Consider the following 19939-nt stretch of genomic DNA (forward strand, 5'->3'; position numbering starts at 1 on the left):
CATTTTTATAATTTCGGTGCATGAGTTTTGAGAAGAGCTCAGTGGTTTATCAGCATGTGTCATGTTTAATAATGTAATCGCTTCCAAATATTGCATGTCATCTTGCAGGATACTCACAGGCACTCGACTTTGGGTCACTGTGCATTTTGGCATGCTGTCTTCAATGCGTTTGCATTTTTTATGCATAACTATTTCCCACTTTAACAACATTCACTGAGCATTGGATTGAATGTCCAGAATTAGTCCAAGTACTTTCCTTAATGACACATTTAATTTTTCCTTCATGCACTATATTCCAGGACAATCTACATATTTTTCTGGGTAATGCACAGGCAATATCGATTCTCGTTTTTAGGTCTCGCTGGTGTGAGCAGCGCGAAGCGCTGCATCCAGCGAAAGACCTATTCTTGTTGGTTTGCCGAGAATGGTGGACAAGGGGTGTGCAGGCGCTTTCCCTCGGCGATTTAACCTCGTGGGCGCGCACGCCCAGCCCGGCCCGGCGCCGTGCACATCTCCTGTCCCACATTCACAGCCTCTCTCAATCACGCGCAGACACAGCCACACTCACGCATGCGCACACACACACATACACCCACGTAGGCACAATGCATCAGGACGCACTTACACAGACACACAGCCCCACATATACACACGCACAGCTAACAGACACACAGTCACACATATACATACACACGCACAGCTACACACGCGCACACACACAGCTACACCCACACACGTGCACACCCCGCCCACTCCCCCCCGCCTGCCACCACCCCCACTACAACTAAGCCCCACTTAATGCATCGGCGCAACTCCGGACTTCAGCCGCTACCGCAGGGCTCTCCCTCGGACATGGGAGCCCCGTGTCACCACTGCTCCTCTCCTGGCCAGCCACTCCATGGGCGCGAGCTTCCAACAGGAAACAGAAGTCCCGCCCCACTGCAGTTTTCGTCACGAGCACGTCTTGTTTTCTTGTTTCTCAAGATCTGGTCACACTAACATTTAGGCAACACAGCAGTAGGACAAGGATACCCAGACAGACAGGGCACTTATCCGCATAAAATGCACAGAGGAAACGCGGCTTTGGCACATAATTAGCTTCTATTCATATTTACGAGCAGTAATAATAAATGCAGGCTATGACCCATTTCACTTACTGTTACGCACATCCGCTAATTACCACTGGTGCTCTGTTAAGAACGCCCAAAGCCGCGCGCGCTCAATATCGGCTCCGGACATCTTGTTCTGCCTGTCAGAAATGATGATGATTGCAGGCTAGAAAAGTGGTGATTTATTTCTGTGTCGTCCTCCAGAGAAAATCCCTAAGATTCGAAATTTGGTTCCGGCAAAGCTTCCTAAAAGCAATTGAACCGGCGCGGAAAGCAGTTTATTTCATGGTCAGTGCACCGGCGGTTAAGAACGGTATCAAGGCAAATGTGTTTTACTGAGAGTCCCCAGCCGTGTGCGTCCATATTTTAGCCGGCGAGTTTCCCCGACTGCCTGCTTTCCAGAGGTGCTGTTTTCGAGCTCTCAAACTCATTAATGTTTCTTGCTGTAAAGATGCCTAGCAAAACTTTCAGGGTAGGATTTTAAGCAATGCGTAAACTGCAAAACATAAGGAAAAGTGCTCAAGGTCTATCCATACAGATGGCATTGGTAAAAAATAGAATGTTTTCTATTTTTCAAGAGAGCATGTGTTCTATAATAAGGTGCTTTGCTCCGCCAGACGGTACGCGAGACTTCATAAACTATGGTCGGGTAGTTTGTATAAGTCACATTAATTCCCCGAAAGAAAGGAGCACATTAGCTCCCCAAGAGCCCCCCTCAATCAGACACTCTGAGTTTGAGGAAGGGCGGGAAAAGAGTGTCCCGAGGTAACTGCACGACGACGTCCGGAGCGGCAAAGAGGCCTCACTACAGGAGCAAGGGAGTAAAGTACCCTCGGAGGCACCTCCCAGCCGCCCCGGACGTGCGTCATAGACACGCCTCATCCTACCGAGCGAAGCCTGCCCGATGAGGAGTGGCTGGTCACGAAATGGGCGGGGGCAGCCCTCCATGACTAGGGACCCGCCCTCTTGATGGCCACTGCGTGGCCTCGGGCAAGCACATAGTCACATCAGGGCCACAAAAACCCCCCGCCCCACAATGCCCAAACCCGCAAATAACACACAGACACAAGTGTTAAGTTTGGGAAAATTTGCTGCACGTTTATTACATACAACATATGTAATGATGGTGGGTTAACTTACGGGCGATCCTAGGGCAGGCCGCATTCTCGCCACCTGCCCGCCTGTTGAGCCAAACAGCACAGTGGCGAACCACCCAATTGCTGTACAATTATCATATTTATACTACACACGCCCTTTGCGGGGCGTGACTTGGCAAACCCCCGGTTGCACAGGCCCACAACCGCCCGAAGGACTACTGGGGCGCCGACACGAGTTCCTGCACCTCCTATGAGGTTACAGGTTAGGCTCTGGCACCCCTATGTGCCCGCTGAAGTACAGTGTTTGCACCTCTCTTCTTCCGGATCGCCCAGTAACTCCGCCACAGCCCGTGCGGTGGTACCCGCTGCCGCACGGGCCCCCCACCACTGCTACTCTCTTTTACCTGCAACCTTTGCTCAGAAGTGCAATAATAACTGCTACCTTCCTTTACCATGAAACGCAGCGCGTCCAGACCGTCTCTAGGTCCCCTTATGCGCTTCCTCACTCCGACCGAGGAGGGACAAGGTCTAAGCCCCACAGGTGTGAGAGAAATGCCAACTGCAAAGCCCAACCTCATCCTGCATCGTTTCATTTTTGATGAAAACCAGGCCCCTACGTTGGGAGAATCAATCAAGGCACTGTAGAATCTCTTCCAGGGCCTCAAAAAATGCCTCACTGTACTAGCGCCCCACCAAACCAACCCTGGTTCGTGAGGACATGCTACCCGGTAAACGACAAAGTGAAGCGGAGGGGCACCTACTGCTGAAGGTACCTTGAAACAAACCAAAGGCGTTCCAGCACATGCCCCGAAACTCAACCTCACCCTTCCAACAAAGCGTCAGCGGGCTACGCCCCGCTAAGTTACAGGTACTACTGTAACACAGGTCTCCACAAACAGTGTGCCTATGCGACGCTTGTGCTGCTGACTCAAGAGCACCGGGGCATAGTAGGGAACAATACATAAACTATAACTTGGACACTGTCCTGATATAGGTATACAGTATTGAAAAGGTATAAACACCTGGCCACAAAAATTTAAGTCTAAAAGCAGCATAGGCCACGCTACCTAAAAATAGATACTGCGTGGTTGACTTACGACCACCTAATGCAGCTGGGAACTGTGCTTTGAGTGTGCGTGTGCAACTATGCACGAGCAAAGTACAGGGTCTATTTCAGATTTTAGCATAGCTAGTGTGGTGGATTCACATATCATATACCGAAGGCCAAGGAAAGCAGCTGAAATCACCTGTCCCCTAGTATAGCTTGGAGGCAGCAAGACCAAGCTACCTAACAAAAGCTTGTCTATAGGTCGGCTTCAACCCTCGCCCAAAGGCATTTAAAAGCTGAACCGAGGTGCTCCCAAATCAGAGATACCAACCAGAGGCCAATTACTCACCTTGAGAGGGGCAACAGGAAACCAAAACTAACTAGGTGCATGCAAAAGGCTGCTCCCTCGCAAGCCAGGGGCGCCCAACCACCCTAACCGAGAAAGAGAAGCCGTGTGTCCAATCAAGATAGGGGCCCCTTGTGCAAAGCCACTCCCCAAACTTAGCGAAGACGCGAAAACAAAAAGGGGGGGGGGATAGGATACCAGATAGAACAATCAGAGTAATCTGGGTTAACCTAACCGCTGAAAATCGCTTCGTGAGCAATTCCATATTGAGAGTCTTTTGGGGGCCACACATGCAGTAATCATTGGCAGTCCAGGCGCGGGCCGTGGTTGCCATGCACCACTAGGGCTTGCAACAGAGAAAACTGCAGGCTGTAGACTCTACATACCACTGAGAAGCAGCATGTGCTCCGGAACTGACGGCACGGCAGATGGGCTGCCTTCCAAGTTCCAAAGCCTTGGATAAGGAAGAGCGAATGGACAATTGCCCCGAGACCTTCTCTTCCATGCCAACAGTGCCGGACCCAGGATTGTTCGTATAAAGACTGACTATACCTCTAGGTTAAGGCCCCCAGAGGTTGATATGCACAAGGGGGGGAGTGATCCTATCAGCTCAGGGCTAGACCTAGAAATTGCTAAATATCCTAATTTAGGCATATCCTAGACGGGCTTCCCAACCATCATACCCTGTCAAGACAGTATGGAAAGATAGTGGTCAAAGTGGGGGGGGGGGGCCTACCGATTTTTGCGCCACAGGAGAAGGCCCAGCGGCGAATCTGCTAGACGTAAGAAACTCAGCTGGCAACATAGGTTTCTACACAGTCATAAAGAATGCACTAATGCCGCCAGCTACAATCGTACATGCCGGAGGGCCACATGCATGACACCTGGTGGCACGCGGACCATAAAGCCGAGCAGCGAGATTTCGCATAAGCCAAATCCGAAAACAACTTCTCACAAGCACGCCACCCGACGCCACAGCTGGACCCCAGATTCCAGAATACCAACTACCGAAGGAAAGGCACCATGAAAACAGGCATCTCACAGTGCGCACCACCCCGGCGCCAAAGCAGGACAGCCTTGCTACTCAGAACTGCCGTTACCCAGGAGGGGCACCCAGGGCAGACGCTATGCCTGATGTGTGGGGCACCCACTAAGAATGGTGGACACTATAACTGCTGTGGGGGGTGGTGGCACCAAAGCTGAGAATGGGGGGGAAAGGATTCTCACTACCGGGGCGAGTACTGTAACAGAGACTGAACCACATAGCGACGTGCTGCAACTGCTTGCGCTGCTAGCCTGCGAGAGGCTGGCGCAACACATGGTCCTTGATGTCCATGGCCTGAGTGCACACCCAGGTACCCTGGCTAAAAGCATCCCATGACCTATGCAAGTGCAGACAAAGGAGCTACCGTACCACACATACGCAGTCGACAGACAAAGCACCTCGCACCTGCCCCCCCAGATAAGGAAGATACCCAACCTGATATGCACTCATAGGTAACGGAAGGAGTATAAAACACGCACCTACTATACCTCGACAAAATACCAGTTAGCGGCTAGCCCCCACTGCGGCGAAAACGGACCGGCCCGCGAAAGACAGCAGCCTTAATAACAGACATGCCTAAGAAAACACTGATTGCAACACCAAAAACTGAAAAACCCACTTGGCTATCTAGGGTTGAAGAGCTACCGTTAGCGCCGCTCAATACACATGGTAGTGAGCTCCACCCCCGCTGGCCCGTGAGACTATTCCAAGCAAGCTCATCAGGTATGAGAAAACAAACTAGCTCGAGCATCTACTTCAAAATACAGTTATTCTCACGCTCAGCCACTGCTGCTCAACTAGTCTCCATACGACCAACTAGACAACCGTTAGGGGTAAACCCCCTGCATGGCCATCTAAAACCCATCATAGTTAAGACACCCCATGCCCACAATCATCTTTTGAATCATCCGGGCCAAAATTCCAGTCAGAGACCGGTGCAGAAGCGAGACCTACTGTGACCCACCGTGTGAGTAATTGGCCTAGCCCCCACTGGGCTAATAGGGCAGGAGACAAGAGCCTGGGTCTGAGACATATTGCAGCAATAAACTAGAGTGAGTAGTAGCCTTGTTTATGAAAGCATAAACATTAACGCAACCGCCAGACATCTCAACGTGTGCGCCGACATGGGATCGAATCCAAGGATCCGAACTGGAAAGAAATGACTAGAGTTGTGGGAAAACCGATATCCAGACAATAAAGTATCATGCCCTCGATTAAAATATATAAATGCAAGTTAACAACATCCCATCCCTCTCCAGTCCATCAAACTCCACACGTAAGTATCACCCATGAACCGCCACACACGGTGTTCATAGAGTGGCACTTACTGAGGCTTCAAATACAATGTATTACAACCATACTCCGAAACATCCTGCCCTTCTGCACCACGTGCAAGACCACAGCGTAAGGTATGATTCGCGGCCACCTAGGGTTTGAGCGGGGAAGCCGTGGGGAGAAGGGCACGTTGTAGGGGGGAAGGCATAAAGGGCAGTCGTAAAAGATTAACTCTCACGACCAGGAGTCTGGTCGTTTACATTCTAACAAAAGACTGAATGTGGACTAAAGGACACAACAACACTCACCGACAGCCAGGGCCAGAGGCCGACCAGCGGCTAACCCAGGGCGTCCAATGGCGCGTGCCAGCCGAATTAAATCTGGGCAAAGAGTGTTTCAACAACTTGGGAAAACAATGCTGTGTAAGCCACGGGTCCTAAAGGGGCAGACTACGCAATCAAATCATATGTACCCTGGAGCAGCTGGGATATGGGAGAGAATGGAAAGTTCCTTAAAGAATAAAGTCAACTTGAGATGCTGAGGCATTCCGCCTAGGGCACGTCTAGAACTAGTTTTCTAATATAGGACTGTGTCATGGCAGGGAAAGGGGGGCAAGGCAGGCGCTGGTGGTGTCCGGTGCCACAGTCATTTTTTGGCGCCACCCCAATTATATCCTCCGAGTCACCACCCTCCAACATTGCCCCTCATCTCACATGCATTTCAGTTATTTTATAGCACTACTCATCCAGTGTAGGGAGTCAGAGCACTTACATCACACACACCCATTATACAGAGGCAAAGAATCCTGCATGTTAAATAAGTCTATAGAAACAGTTACATAAGACAAATAGGAAAACAAGGTGTGGGAATGAAATGCATCCATACCAGTAGACAGTATATATTAAGAGTGTTTGGTATGGAAAGCACAAACTACGGACTCAAAACATACAACAGTGGTTGGAATTGGCATTACTAATAAGAATGCATTCCTATCCAAACAAACTCTTTTAGGAACATTAGGATAATGAAAGACCGGTGAAAAAATAAGGCTCCAATCCTAAAACTTGCAGTTTGCAGGCAACTCTGTGATGACAGTTAATAGCTCACAGTTCTACATTAGGATTGTAACATATAAACTGAAGTAACAAAAGTATCTGTGATAAAGCAGAAACCCACTGAGCTATCCATAATCCAAATCGCAAGGTAAGAAAATATTGTCCGGTTTCAAATGGCACGAGCGAGGCACGGCTTAGGCAACGCGGCGCAATACCTAGCACCAGTTTGTATTACATGGCGCATACATTTTGGCATGGAAAGAAATGCATAGCATACATAATCACAGGATGTTCGGTGTCATCGCCGAGGCTCAAACCCGGGTCCCATAAGTCCCCTCGCGGGCACAGGGTAGAAGCATAACCGAGCTGTGTGAGACCCACGACGAGGCTCAAACCCGGGTCCCTAAGGTCCCCTCGCGGGCACAGGGTAGAAGCATCCCCGAGCTGTATCAGCCCGGGCCACGACCCCCCCCCACCCCGCAAAGTTCTATACTGTAGCTCCCGCAGACAGGCAGCCTACCAGGCCAAAGCTGGCGAATCAGACACCATGCTGCAGAAGGACATTCATTACTATCCATGAAATTATATTCTGGCCTTAAAGCTGCGCTGCAAGCACACGGTTATCACAGCATAAATGCAACAAGCTGAGCTTATGCCAACGTAGTTACATGAAAACGTGTCAACAGATCCCACATAATATGCGGCAGGCAGCATCTCACATGCAGAATATACTGTAAGGCCCAGTCTCAAACAGCCTACCCATCATCAGGAATGTGAACAAAAAGAGTCCTACCGAATCCTAATGTACCAAGATATGCAAGGAATCTATTGTGTAAAAATCAAGCACAGCGCAGGCTAGCAATGACTCGCGGTGGCTAACGGGCTGAAGTGAACCCACAGTCACTCGCTGACGCACCCGGAGATTACTGCCTAAACATGTAGATACCTGGGTATTATGACAAGGCCGACAAAATTGTGTGGGCATACACCTGGGGGGGGGGGGGGCGGATTCCGCACTACCCTCGGAATGCTTACCGCGGCAGAATGCAAATGTAGCGGAAGAGTGCACGCCTTAAGAAAACTAGATGATTGTGAAGTATACAAATGTAAAACAGTAGGCAGAGTGCTGTTAACACGGAAATATGTAAATTATGTCTGTGAGCACGTAGACAACACCTAGCGATATGGGCAAGGCGCCACGTATACACCCTGGGGGCCCCGGAAGAAACAGGGGCCAAGTTGTGCCCGGGCCAAGCGACTACCCGGTGAGACCACGAGGCCTCCAAACCTACTGCATCATCCCCACTAGATGCGCCACCCCCTGCCTCCGATCAGTAACACCCCGATTAGACAGCAACAGTGAACTAAAGACTGCGGGGAAAGGAATACCGTTGCATGCGCACAGGGGAGCAAAACGCCCCGAAGGGGTAAAGCTCTGGAAGGGCAACCGCAATGTCCAGACAAATTTGGGCCACAACACCACATCGAGTAGGAGTGAAAGATTTTTCAAGTGGCCCGAGCGTGGATCGAACCCGCGACATTGGCTTGAAGGAGCCTACCTCACAAGCCCCTTTCCGCCAGATCCTACGTATCGAATCTTGGCCACGATAAGACCGTGCTTCCCGCGACGGTAAGAGCAACCTGCATGCATCCCCTCACACAACAGACCTGTTCCACCCAGTGCCCCCAGGTCATAATGCGCTTTATATCTCAAAAGCATCAGAGTGTACAACATAAGCACCTAGAAACTAGCCCTACGCACAAACACATCTTGGCTCCGGGAGGCCTGTGAACGGGCGCCATGATTCCAATTCATCGTCCAAAACAATCACCCTCGATGCCTTGTTACGCGGCGAGGATGCGCCTGTTCAACCCCGGGCCTCCCAAGTCAAAACGCGATCATTAGCTCAGAGCATTAGCGCGTTTAACTAAGCGCTTAGAAACATAGCTCTCTCACGCTCAACAAATAATTACCAGATAGAAAGGCAGCTTTCACTGCGGGAAAGCACGGCTAAATTATTTTGCTTTTATAATAAAATCGACAAAGTGATTTAAACGGCAAGCCTACTTCAAGGCTTGAACCCAGGTCCTCCGGACCCAAGGCGACCACCCTACTAGGTGCGCCACACCCCATCACTACAATTAGCTCCGAGAGGCCTGGGGACGGGCGCCATGATACATGGCGAGATTAAGAGGACGCTTGCGATCACGGCCTGGCAGTGGGATCCTGTCGGGCGAACAAATCATCAAACCCAAACAATCGCACTAGAAGCCTGGTTTACGCGGCAAGGATGCGCCAGAAGGATCTAACTCTGAGAACCTCAAACATCACCATCTCTTTACCATGCCACGGCAGGGAACGCACAAAGAGTATTTGGCCTACAACAGCAGCACTACCCCAATAGTCCGCACGCGCGTCCGTGAATAAGCTAGCACCTCGGGACAACGGAAGGGAACAGACGAGACAGAAGGGGTCACCCGACCGGGCCTACATAAGTGGCCCAACGTGCCCCCTCAACAAAGGAAGCTGCCCACCAAAGCTTCTCCGTATGAACGCGACCGGATAACCTCACTCACCGCTGGAGAAGCAAACCATGGGCATCGGACAATACTTCATCGCGACGCAAGACCGGACCTCTGGGCGGCGACCAAAGGTGAGAAAAGAGTGTCCTGAGGTAACTGCACGACGACTTACGGAGCGGCAAAGAGGCCTCACTACAGGAGCAAGGGAGTAAAGTACCCCCGGAGGTACCTCCCAGCCGCCCCGGACGTGCGTCATAGACACGCCTCATCCTACCGAGCGAAGCCTGCCCGGTGAGGAGCGGCTGGTCACGAGATGGGCGGGGGCAGCCCTCCGTGACTAGGGGCCCGCCGTCTTGATGGCCACTGCTTGGCCTCGGGCAAGCACAAGGACATTAGAAGTGCTGTCTCCATTAGCGGGACTTTAAAGAGCCGGCTGAGGTTATAGCAATGCACAGCCGGCTTATGGTGAGCTAAAACAGCTGTAGAAGGGAAACCCGTAGCACATCCGATCCTATTTTGGGTAAGCTACGTTGCGCCCCCCCTCTCATTCCGGGTTGGATTCGCCCACTTCTCTATCGTCCAGATCTGCCCTGTCCTTCGGTCGTCTCGGTCCCGATCGGCAGGGCCGGTCCTAGAACTTTTGGGGCCCCGGGCGAAATGGTAGATGTGAGGCCCCTCTAATTTGCATGTATCACATCACAAGAAGTGACCACAGAAAGTGACATTGCGGGACTATTGATCTTATTTGGCATCACTGAAGAGACCTAACGTGGTTATCAGTAACAATGACAAAAAGATAAATATACAAATGAAATAAGTCCATATATTTTCAAACTGTATTAAATGGATTACATTTGTCACATGGGATGGAAAAGCTAGTTCCAGGTCTTAGAAAGATGGATGTTTTTTCACTCAATGTTAACTGATCGTTTCCGGGTGAGTGCTTGATAGAAATTCCAGTTCTGTCTCATAAAGGGGGGAGATCCTGTTGAGGTAATGAGGGGCGGGATCATTTCAAAATATAAAATTACACAAAAGCAAACCTTGCACATTTCTAAAGTCTCCCTTATCATTTTGTGTCATTATGCTGCCACCTTAGGATGACATTAATACTAAGTAATTTCTTTTAACGTAAATCTTCTCACCAGTATACCACACGCACATGCTAAGAGTCGTAGGACAATCTTTTTTGTGTGTGGGCTCTTTACTTGCCAGAATTATGTTGAGTGCAAAAACACAACACATATAATACAAAATTACAAGACACCATTGCGAACAAATTAAGATTGTAAATAAATAAAAAAAGACCTAGAACAACCGAGACCACTACTAAATCATACATTGACTTGAAGGTATGCTGCAGAGTTAAGTTTTTTATTTTTAAATCAACGTTTTTGATTTGGTGTTTGAAATGCAAGTGGCCGGCTTTAGCGCTGGTGGAGCCCTATGCAACAATGTTTGTTAGTGCCCCTAATTACTTCCTCTGCCACGGATTCCCTCACTACCACCCTTTAACAGTGCCCCTCGAGTCTCCATAACCACATTCTCACTGAGATGCATTTAATTTGATTTACAGCGCTACTGATACCAGTGTAGGGTGTCAGAGAAATGTATATCACACACATTATACAGAGACAATCTCTCATAAATGTCTAAATCACTGTATAGGAAATGTTACATAAGACAAAGGACTACAAGGTGTAGGAGTCATCAGACAATCATGTTACTAGACATTATAGTTCATTAGTGATAGTCTGGATAAACACAAACTCTGAATTTAGAACGTAATACCATGGTTGGAGGTTCTCTTTAATAGCCAGAATTGAATTCTATCCAAATTAACCCTTTTTGCAACATTAAGATAACCAAAGACTGGGGAAAAAACATAATCCTCCAATTTATACCTTGAGGTTTGCAGGCAGCTCTTAGATGACAGTTAATAGCTCACTGTTCAATGTTAGGATTTTGACTTATTAACTGACTTTTTTACAATATGTGCACTTTGTGATCTGCATGGTACATGTTCTTTACAGCAGGCACATTAATACTCTGCTCTACCTTTCCATGAGTCAAAACTTCCACTAGACTAAACTTCGATCTCTCTCAAAGAGGAACATTAACCACTGGAGTTATCATGACATTTTTATTGTTGCCGAAAATTGCTGGAGGCCAGGAAGGAGGCAGCAAGTGCTTTTAAAAACATAATATACTTGCAAAGATGACGCCCCCACCCGAAGTGAGCGCTCAGTGCGATGTCACCGGTCCCACCGCCCTAGAGCCTCCCTGTTCAAGGGTCCTGTGACCTCAATGACCAGGTCCCTGAACATCTAGGGCATGGGAACTCACAAACCTTCTCGGGGGGGGGGGGGGCAAAGTTACAGTGTGGTTTTTGGCCGAGGGCCGCACCGGTGGGGGCGGGGTCAGAGGGGGAAAGCAAAAAAAAATTGTGACCATGAGGTTTCACACAGGTCCCTGCAGCAGATGACTTTGTCCACTGAGCCACCAGACCAGCATACCCACATCTCTTTCTCTTTCTCCCTCTTTCTCCCTTCCTCTGTCTCCCTCCCTCTATCTCCCTCCATCCCTGTCTCTCTCCCTCCTTGTCTCTCTCCCTCTGTCTTTCTCCCTCCTTATCTCTCTCCTTCCCTCTGTCTCTCTCCCTCTGTCTCTCTCCGTCTGTCTCCCTCCGTCTGTTACCCTGCCTTTGTCACCCTGCCTCTGTCACCCTGCCTCTGTCACCCTGCCTCTGTCACCCTGCCTCTGTCACCCTGCCTCTGTCACCCTGTCTCTGCCCCATCTCATAAAAACAAAAGTAGCGCTTCACTGGCAAACTCTTTAAAGTGGCGCTAATGTGCTTTGGGTTTGAATAAAATTAATGTTGCCACTTTTTTCTATCAACACTGTCTTGCTTTAGTTATTTTTCAATTTTAACCTTTTATTTCTGTCCGTCCCGAGGGAGCACATTTAAAGTGAAAAATGTCAGAAAAAGACAACCTTTCCAGCAAGCATGTTTTTTTTTGGTGGGGGGACAAAGAAAGGAAAGAGAGAGTAATGGCTACAGGGCACAAGGACGGGGGGCCCACACCTGGATCTTGCTCTAGTGCCTAGAGGCCCAGGGAAAGGGGGCCCCCTCCCCTGGGCCTCCAAGCAGTAAAGAAGCATTTCGTAAAACACTACCGTGACAGTTCTACATACATTTTAAATGCACATTCCCATAAAAAAAAAATAGGGGATACAAAAGTAAACACGAGCCAGTTGATCTGGCTGCTCCCTCCTCCCCTCACCCACCTCTCCTTACCTGTGTCTGGCTGGTTCCGCTAACAAAGGGGACCTTCTGTCACCTAGCAACAAAATGCAGAAAGGCAATGGCTGGTACTTAGCAGAAGTGTTGCCTCCCCCCTGACACTGTGAGCACACATAATTGCTGGCCCAGTTGCGGTGCAGTCCCTACTTTGTTTGTCCCTTCCCCCCCACCCCTGTGCACCCAGGAATGCCATCACACCCTGACAGCAAGGTGAAGACACCTCGCATTTGTAATTTGATTGCGTGGGTCAGGAGGTTAACTGTGAAAGCGTGCCCTTTCACAGTGAATCAGGGGGCCCCCTGAGCGTGAGGCCCTGGGCAGCTGCCAACACTGCCCATGCCTAGCGCCGGCCCTGCCGATCGGCTCTGCAGTCATAAGTCTACTTTCTTCCTTCTTTGTCCGCTTCAGCCCGATTCTTCATTCTATCATCTCTCCTGTAAGGAGGGGGGGTATATGCCTATCTGGGTCTGTTGCCCCTTATTCATTCGCCCCCTGTCTCGCCGGGGTGGGGGGGGGGATTTCACTCTTGCCCTTGGGCGACCAATCCTGGTCACCTCCTCACAAGCAGGCTATTGAAATTTGCGGGCGGGACTGCCTGCCTCCAGCCGGCGTTAGGCCGGCCCCTGATGGGTCCGGCTTTGCCTCCCCGGCCTGGGTTTCGAGTTCTCTGATACAACAGATGTAGAATGGAAGTAGAAGGAGAATTCTGCACTCTGAATTCTGCACTCTGAATCTGCACTCTGAATCTGCACTCTGAATCTGCACTTGTCATGGGGGTGGGTGGGGGGTGCCTCGAGTGTAATTCCTACCCCAGACACTGCTGGCCGCCTCTGTCCCAAGGTGCACGTCTGGGCATCGTGCACAACAGCCCGTTGTTAGCACGGGCACCTCTGATGACGTCACCCGTGACCCCCGCTCCCTCGGGTCCTGCACTGTCTTTGGTTCTTTGCACAAATGTAAATGTATAGGCATTTATATAGCGCACTACTTACTCGTAGGGTCCCAAGGCGCTTCGACCGCTGCGAAACCCTTCCTGGCTTCCCTGAGAGATGGTCCCTTAATGGGTATCTCCAGGGTGAGACCAGGCATCCCCGGCGGTCTGGTGGGGCCGTTAGGGAAGATGAGGCAAGCTAATGCCCAGAGTTGCCGAGTGTGATCGCTGATCAGAGTGGGCACCGAGGTGAGAGAATTATCGAGTCCGCTGACCCTGGTCCAGAAACCTGCCGCGCCGGGAATCGAACCCTGATCTCAGGCCGTCCTCTGCTCTCGGGTCTGCCGCCTCTAACCAGTGAGCCACACTACTTCACAACAAAGCGCTGCACTTTTTCACTAAGTGTTCTACTGCGCGAAGGACGTGAAATCTAGGCCTAGAGCTCCCTGTATCGACGCGGCATGGATGGCTTGTAAGACGAGGACAACCATCTCTCAAAATGATGTCACAATCATAAACAGATTTCGCCCTATTGGGTGAGACGCTCAAATCTATGAGAGGAAGGGGCTGTGGCCTCTCCCCAGTAGTCAGAATCACAGGTTCGGTAAAAATGGACTGATAAACCCCCTCCCAGCAGGTCATAGCGGTCTTTTCATTCCTGATTTACGGTACTGAAATTTTAATAAAACATAAGGTTATGTATTTGTATAATATCAGGGCAAACGTTCAGGCCTCGGAATGGCCATTTACCGTTCATCTTTCCAAGGTCGATGGGGTGGGTACTATTAATATTATATAGTATCGCCTGATATCTATAGTGCTTAGAACCAACTGATGTTGGAAATAAGCGCTATAAAGGCAGCTCTTTGGATCCCAACCCTGCGTGAAGGATCGTGAGAAATGCTGCTTTACAACCCCCCCTTACTGAGGCCCCCACCTCCCTGGCCAGAATGTGCAGGTGAGCGCTTGATCTTTGCCCGGTTAAAGTTGAGCCCCCCCCGACCCCAGGGGGCATCTTTAATCACTGAAGTCCCAGCTGCCCGTCTGCTGATGCACAGTGGGGGACAGAGCAGGCGCATGACTTCAGTGTGAGCTTTTGGGGGTTTGGTGGGGCGGGGGTGGAGGGGCCTCTTGCCATCTCACCCGCACTCACTTGTCCCACGGCTGTTGCTCAGTTCTCTGCCACCCACAGCCCCGTGAGCGTTTTCACTGTGTAATTGTTGGAGAGAACAGGGATGCTTGGAGCCACCTGCTTTTGAACGGCGCCGCCCTGTAATAGTAACAACACATCTGTTTAATAGTGCTACATAAACATTTCTGTTGTCTCTAACTATTGCAAATGACACTTTACTTATATCAAATTCATCTTCGAAATTACTGATTTAAAGGCTGGTATGTGGTCTATCCTGCCAATATTTCAATTCGTGACCTTCACAACACCGCATTTTGTAAGTGGAAAGCATTCAGCTCGCTGAGCCACCTTTTTCCTTGCGCTAGGTTGATGGTACTCTCTCTCCCGGGTTCATTAACCAATCTAAGATATATTGCCCTGGCTGTACAACTAAGCCATTTGGATATATATGATTTCATGCATGTTTTGTGAAGGCGCCGCCCTTCCAAGCCTCCAACCCAGCTGCAGAAATTAGAACCTAAACAAACTGATAATGAACCTAAACGCTTTTGCTGAGGGGCGCGAGCGTGATAGGGGTCCTCTCCGCGTTACTTTGACTGGGGGAGGGGCTGTCTTGTGAGGCGCTGAAGGCAGTCACAGTGGGCCTGAGCACTTTGCTTGGGGAGAGAGGACTCACCTGGGTGGTTCTCTCGGCGCAGCACATCGTTGAAGAGGCGGTAAACTTCCGCGCTTAGCAGTTTATATGTGAAAAAGAAAGAGAATACACCGGGGGTTATTTACAAGCCCCTTAGCCGCCTGTACGTCACTATTCCCATATTAAAAGTGACGCACCGGCTGCGACCCCACGTGCGGTACTCCACTGGACACGAGTGACCACATCTACTTTTGCAGCCAGAGGAGGTGGTGCATTATTTAATTTACTTTAATGGCTGTTGGACACTTCTACTCTGGTAGAAACTTGGAAATCTCCGCGAATTGCGCCAGTGTCTACCCTGTTCCAGGGGCGCCCACTTCCGGAAGCGCTTGAAATCACTTGCGTGTCCTCCTGTAAATAAAGATAGTGGAGCCGGCGCATGATCTGCCTTGAAGCACCGTGGCTACCACCAGCCGGTTCAAATCCTGTTGTTAATTAGGTTATTCACTCACTCATCCCCGCACCCACCCATTCACCTGGCATTTACTCAAAAATTAATTCAAACGCATTTATTCGCGCAATAACTCTCCTGTATTGGTAATCACTTGTCCATTCACTTTTCACTCACTCATGTATACACTGACTCATTCGTCACGCAGACCTCTTGGTACCGCATTCACCCCCATACAATCGCTCACTCACAGACTTGCTTTCTCCTCCACTCACTGACTTGATCTTTTATGCACTCATTCCCACATCTATCCACTCACTCCCCTACTCGCATATGCACTCCGCCCTTTATCACTCCCGTGTTTGATTAAAATGAAGTTGACCCGGCCGGTGCAGATAAATCTCCTCACGTGATATTGCGGGCTGTGCGTGTTCTGAAACCTGGCTGCTAACTAAAAACAAAATAAATTAAGTGTAAATTCAAGGCCCTGTTATTCCAGAGGGGGAGGGTGACCTTTTCACACCCAACTGGCACCGGTGGAATGAAAACCGCCTGTGCACGGGGTCGCTCCGGAGTGATTTTTAATCGGTGACTTCACTTGCTGGGGTGGCCGGAGCCCCGCTGGTTCTGGTATGTGCGAGTGCGCTCGCAGCATTCTGGGCTGCTGAGCAAACCACCCGAGAGGGAACATTCTTCAGTCACCCTGCCGCCTCATAAAGCAGTGACGGGGCAGCGTATGGGTGAGTGAGACCCCCGCAGAGGGCTGGCTGGACACCCTCCAACTGGCACCGGTGGAATGAAAACCGCCTGTGCCCGGGGCCGCTCCGGAGTGATTTTTAATTGGTGACTTCACTCGCTGGGGTGGCCGGGTCCCCGCTGGTTCTAGTATGTGCGAGCACGCTCGCAGCATTCTGGGCTGCTGAGCAAACCACCCGAGAGGGAACATTCTTCAGTCACCCTGCCGCCTTATAAAGCAGTGACGGGGCAGCGTATGGGTGAGTGAGACACCCGCAGAGGGCTGGCTGGACACCCTCGCGGGCTGAGGGGCGACATGCAGCTTCCCTTCTCAAGAATACGGGGGCAGAAGAATGTGAGGAGGGGCGAGGGCGCTTGCCTCGGCACAGCGGGAGGACAGGGCTGACTGCAGGTCTTGTTTCACGATGAATTTCACTCCTAGCTGCAAGGGTGGGGGCGGAGCAGGGGCCATGTACCGTGTGAGCATTAATCCTGCCTCGCAGGTTAAAGGGAGAAGGCGCAGCAGAGCAAAGTGGGAAATGTGATGTACACATGGAGAAGGGATTAGGCCAGCACAGGGGAATACATACCAGAAGTAAAACAAGCTTGTCTCCAGCAGGGTGAGCAGAGACACAACCATGTTTCCTGCCTCGCCTCGGAGAAACCAGCTTCTTTTTCAGATTCGGGGGCGTGGTTTACTTTCTCTCCTCTTCCCATTGGCTGGAAGGTAATATTCCAGCCAATGGGAAGAGGAGAGAAAGTAAATAGAAAGAAGCTTAAAAAAACACCCCTGAATCCGAAAAAGACGGGCTTGGATCGAGTGACGCCCCTCTCCTCCAATGGCTGGCCAGCATTTACTAGGCCAGCCAATGGAGAAGAGGGGTGGGTTCCAAGCCCCCTCTCAGAATCATTAAATCTTCGGCTCCGCCCACTGCGTGGGATGGTCCTCGACCTAAAAAACGGAAGTGACATTTTGCTGCGTGAACCAGTTAGGCAGCATCAAAGAAGAGTGACTCTTCACTAAACCAAGGGGAAAGCAGCAGTGGAGAGTAAAGTCCTTTATCATATACTTCAGGTCTTCCTGACTCTGAATGCGCGCTGCCTAGGCTCGACCTAAAAAGGGGTGTTTGCGGATCAGGTACCCATTTAAAATTGAGGAGCCTGGCCCTGAATCCCACTACATTATGTATAATACGTTACTTATATTTATAAAGCGTACTGCCACCCATAGGATCACTTGGTGGTCAACTGCAGCAACTGAACTAGTGTAGTACTTAACAGGGGAACACCAGGGAAACTATAGGGACCAATAAAGCCATGTTACAAGAGCTTTCTTCGACTGTCTCTGTTTATTGATCGGTTGAATATTGCGAGGGAGTGCATTCCAGGAACAGGCGCTCGCATGGAGCATGTCTGCCACACAGGCGACTCCTGTGGAAGCGAGGGGTGGTTAGAAGACAGGGGGACCAGTGTGAAGAGGCCAGGATAGAGAGTATTTCTATAAGAACATTCTAGAAATGCGATGTACACGGCATGCTAAGTTTAGGCTCTGAACAGTTGATGTACATGCCTATGCTGGTAAATCGCATAGAATGAAAACGGCAGGTCTGGTTGGGACTGTGGATGGGCGCAACTGAAAATATAATGCAATCATGCTTTTTGCAGAAGGCGACTGCCCTCCGTGGGAGATTGTTCGCCCCTTTGTTGAAGACCTATGATACTAGGAAATCTTACCATGCTTTATTACTGTGCTAAGGGTCTGGCACGCCAATTACGTATATACACTAAGAGCAACATATATTTGGACAGTATGGCACTTACAAGGGAAGCATCATAAATTCAGGGTTTAAAAATGTTCGCATGTTCATAACTTCTTTAAAGGATAATGGTCTCATTCTAATAATAACAATCGGGTTATGCATTAAAGGAAAATTCGTATTTATTTCAAGCAACTCTTTTTCTATGTTGAAGCTATGGTTGTATGGCGTTTAGTTGAACATTTGAAAAAGAAAGAGGCAGTCATTGTGCACACAGACGTTTCACTAGCCCTAGGTTGATCAGGCAAGTACATTTCCTTCCACACATTCGCAATTCTGAGGCACATTTCCCCTTGCTTTCCCCTTGCTTGCATATTTCTAAAACGTTTAGGTTAAAAGCGTGCGTCTATTCTCCAGTGAATATGTTACTAGTTTATATCAGCGAGTACATGACAGACAGCTATGGGGGCCTTTACTCTTCATCTCCACATAAGGACAGATGTGACAATTTACTCAGTGCAAACTCAAACTACCAGGCTATGGAAATCCCTCCCAGACCTCTCACGAAAATTCTCACTTTCTTTCTTCAGGTGCAGAAAGTTATAGCGTGAAAGCTTTAATGTAATTACTTGCCTGCATATCAACTAACAACATAAAACTCAACAATCTGCAAGACAACCTGATGAGTGAGAAGAACAGGCTTGATTTCAAACCAAAGGTGTGGGGCTTTGAAGTATATAGACCACACTTGAGTCCATCCACCCAACACTGCTCAGATATAAGACTCAGATACCATGCACTCTTCGAACCATGCGCACAAGCGTCAGCCACCATCAAGCCAGGCAAGGACTAAACAGCAATACAGGGCTGCACATGTAGCAGCAACATGCCATACAAGTGCCCAGTACCGAACAATACTAGCAATCAAGAGAAATGGCAACAAGCCATTAGTGAGGAATTGGCGATTGGGTGAGGCACTTACTGTGTTTGCCCTACTCTGAAGTAGCACTTCACCAAAATTCCAAATATAATTCACTGAAGAAGCAGACATAAAATAGAGCATGCAGAAGACTTCAGAAACATCATGATGAAAGGAAGTTAAATACCAAATATAAGCAAGGGGGCAAGGATAACTACAGAAGGAAAGAATGCTTTGAAGAAAGAGGTGATGGTGATATCACACAAGCTGACCTCTGCACTGCATGCACTGCTCAGCTTTGCACAATCCAGTTCTTCACCGGGGAGCTCTTCTGTGTGTCTTGAACTTCCACACGCTTATGCTCCTCCGGTATACTGCACTTCAGTTTGACCCTACTTCGGGTCTAAGATCTAACAGATAAAAAGCTCTTGGATCTATTCGTTATTCATTTTGTGGTACTGCAGCCAAATAGCAGCTGTGGCATCTCAGATCTATTTTACCGCTGGTCTACGTCTCCTCTGATCTGTGGTGTCTCTGGTCTATGGCTCATCAACTAAAATTTCAACTTAAATCCACCT

Source organism: Lissotriton vulgaris, chromosome 5 (genome assembly GCF_964263255.1).
Source record: "Lissotriton vulgaris chromosome 5, aLisVul1.2, whole genome shotgun sequence".
Taxonomy (NCBI): domain Eukaryota; kingdom Metazoa; phylum Chordata; class Amphibia; order Caudata; family Salamandridae; genus Lissotriton; species Lissotriton vulgaris.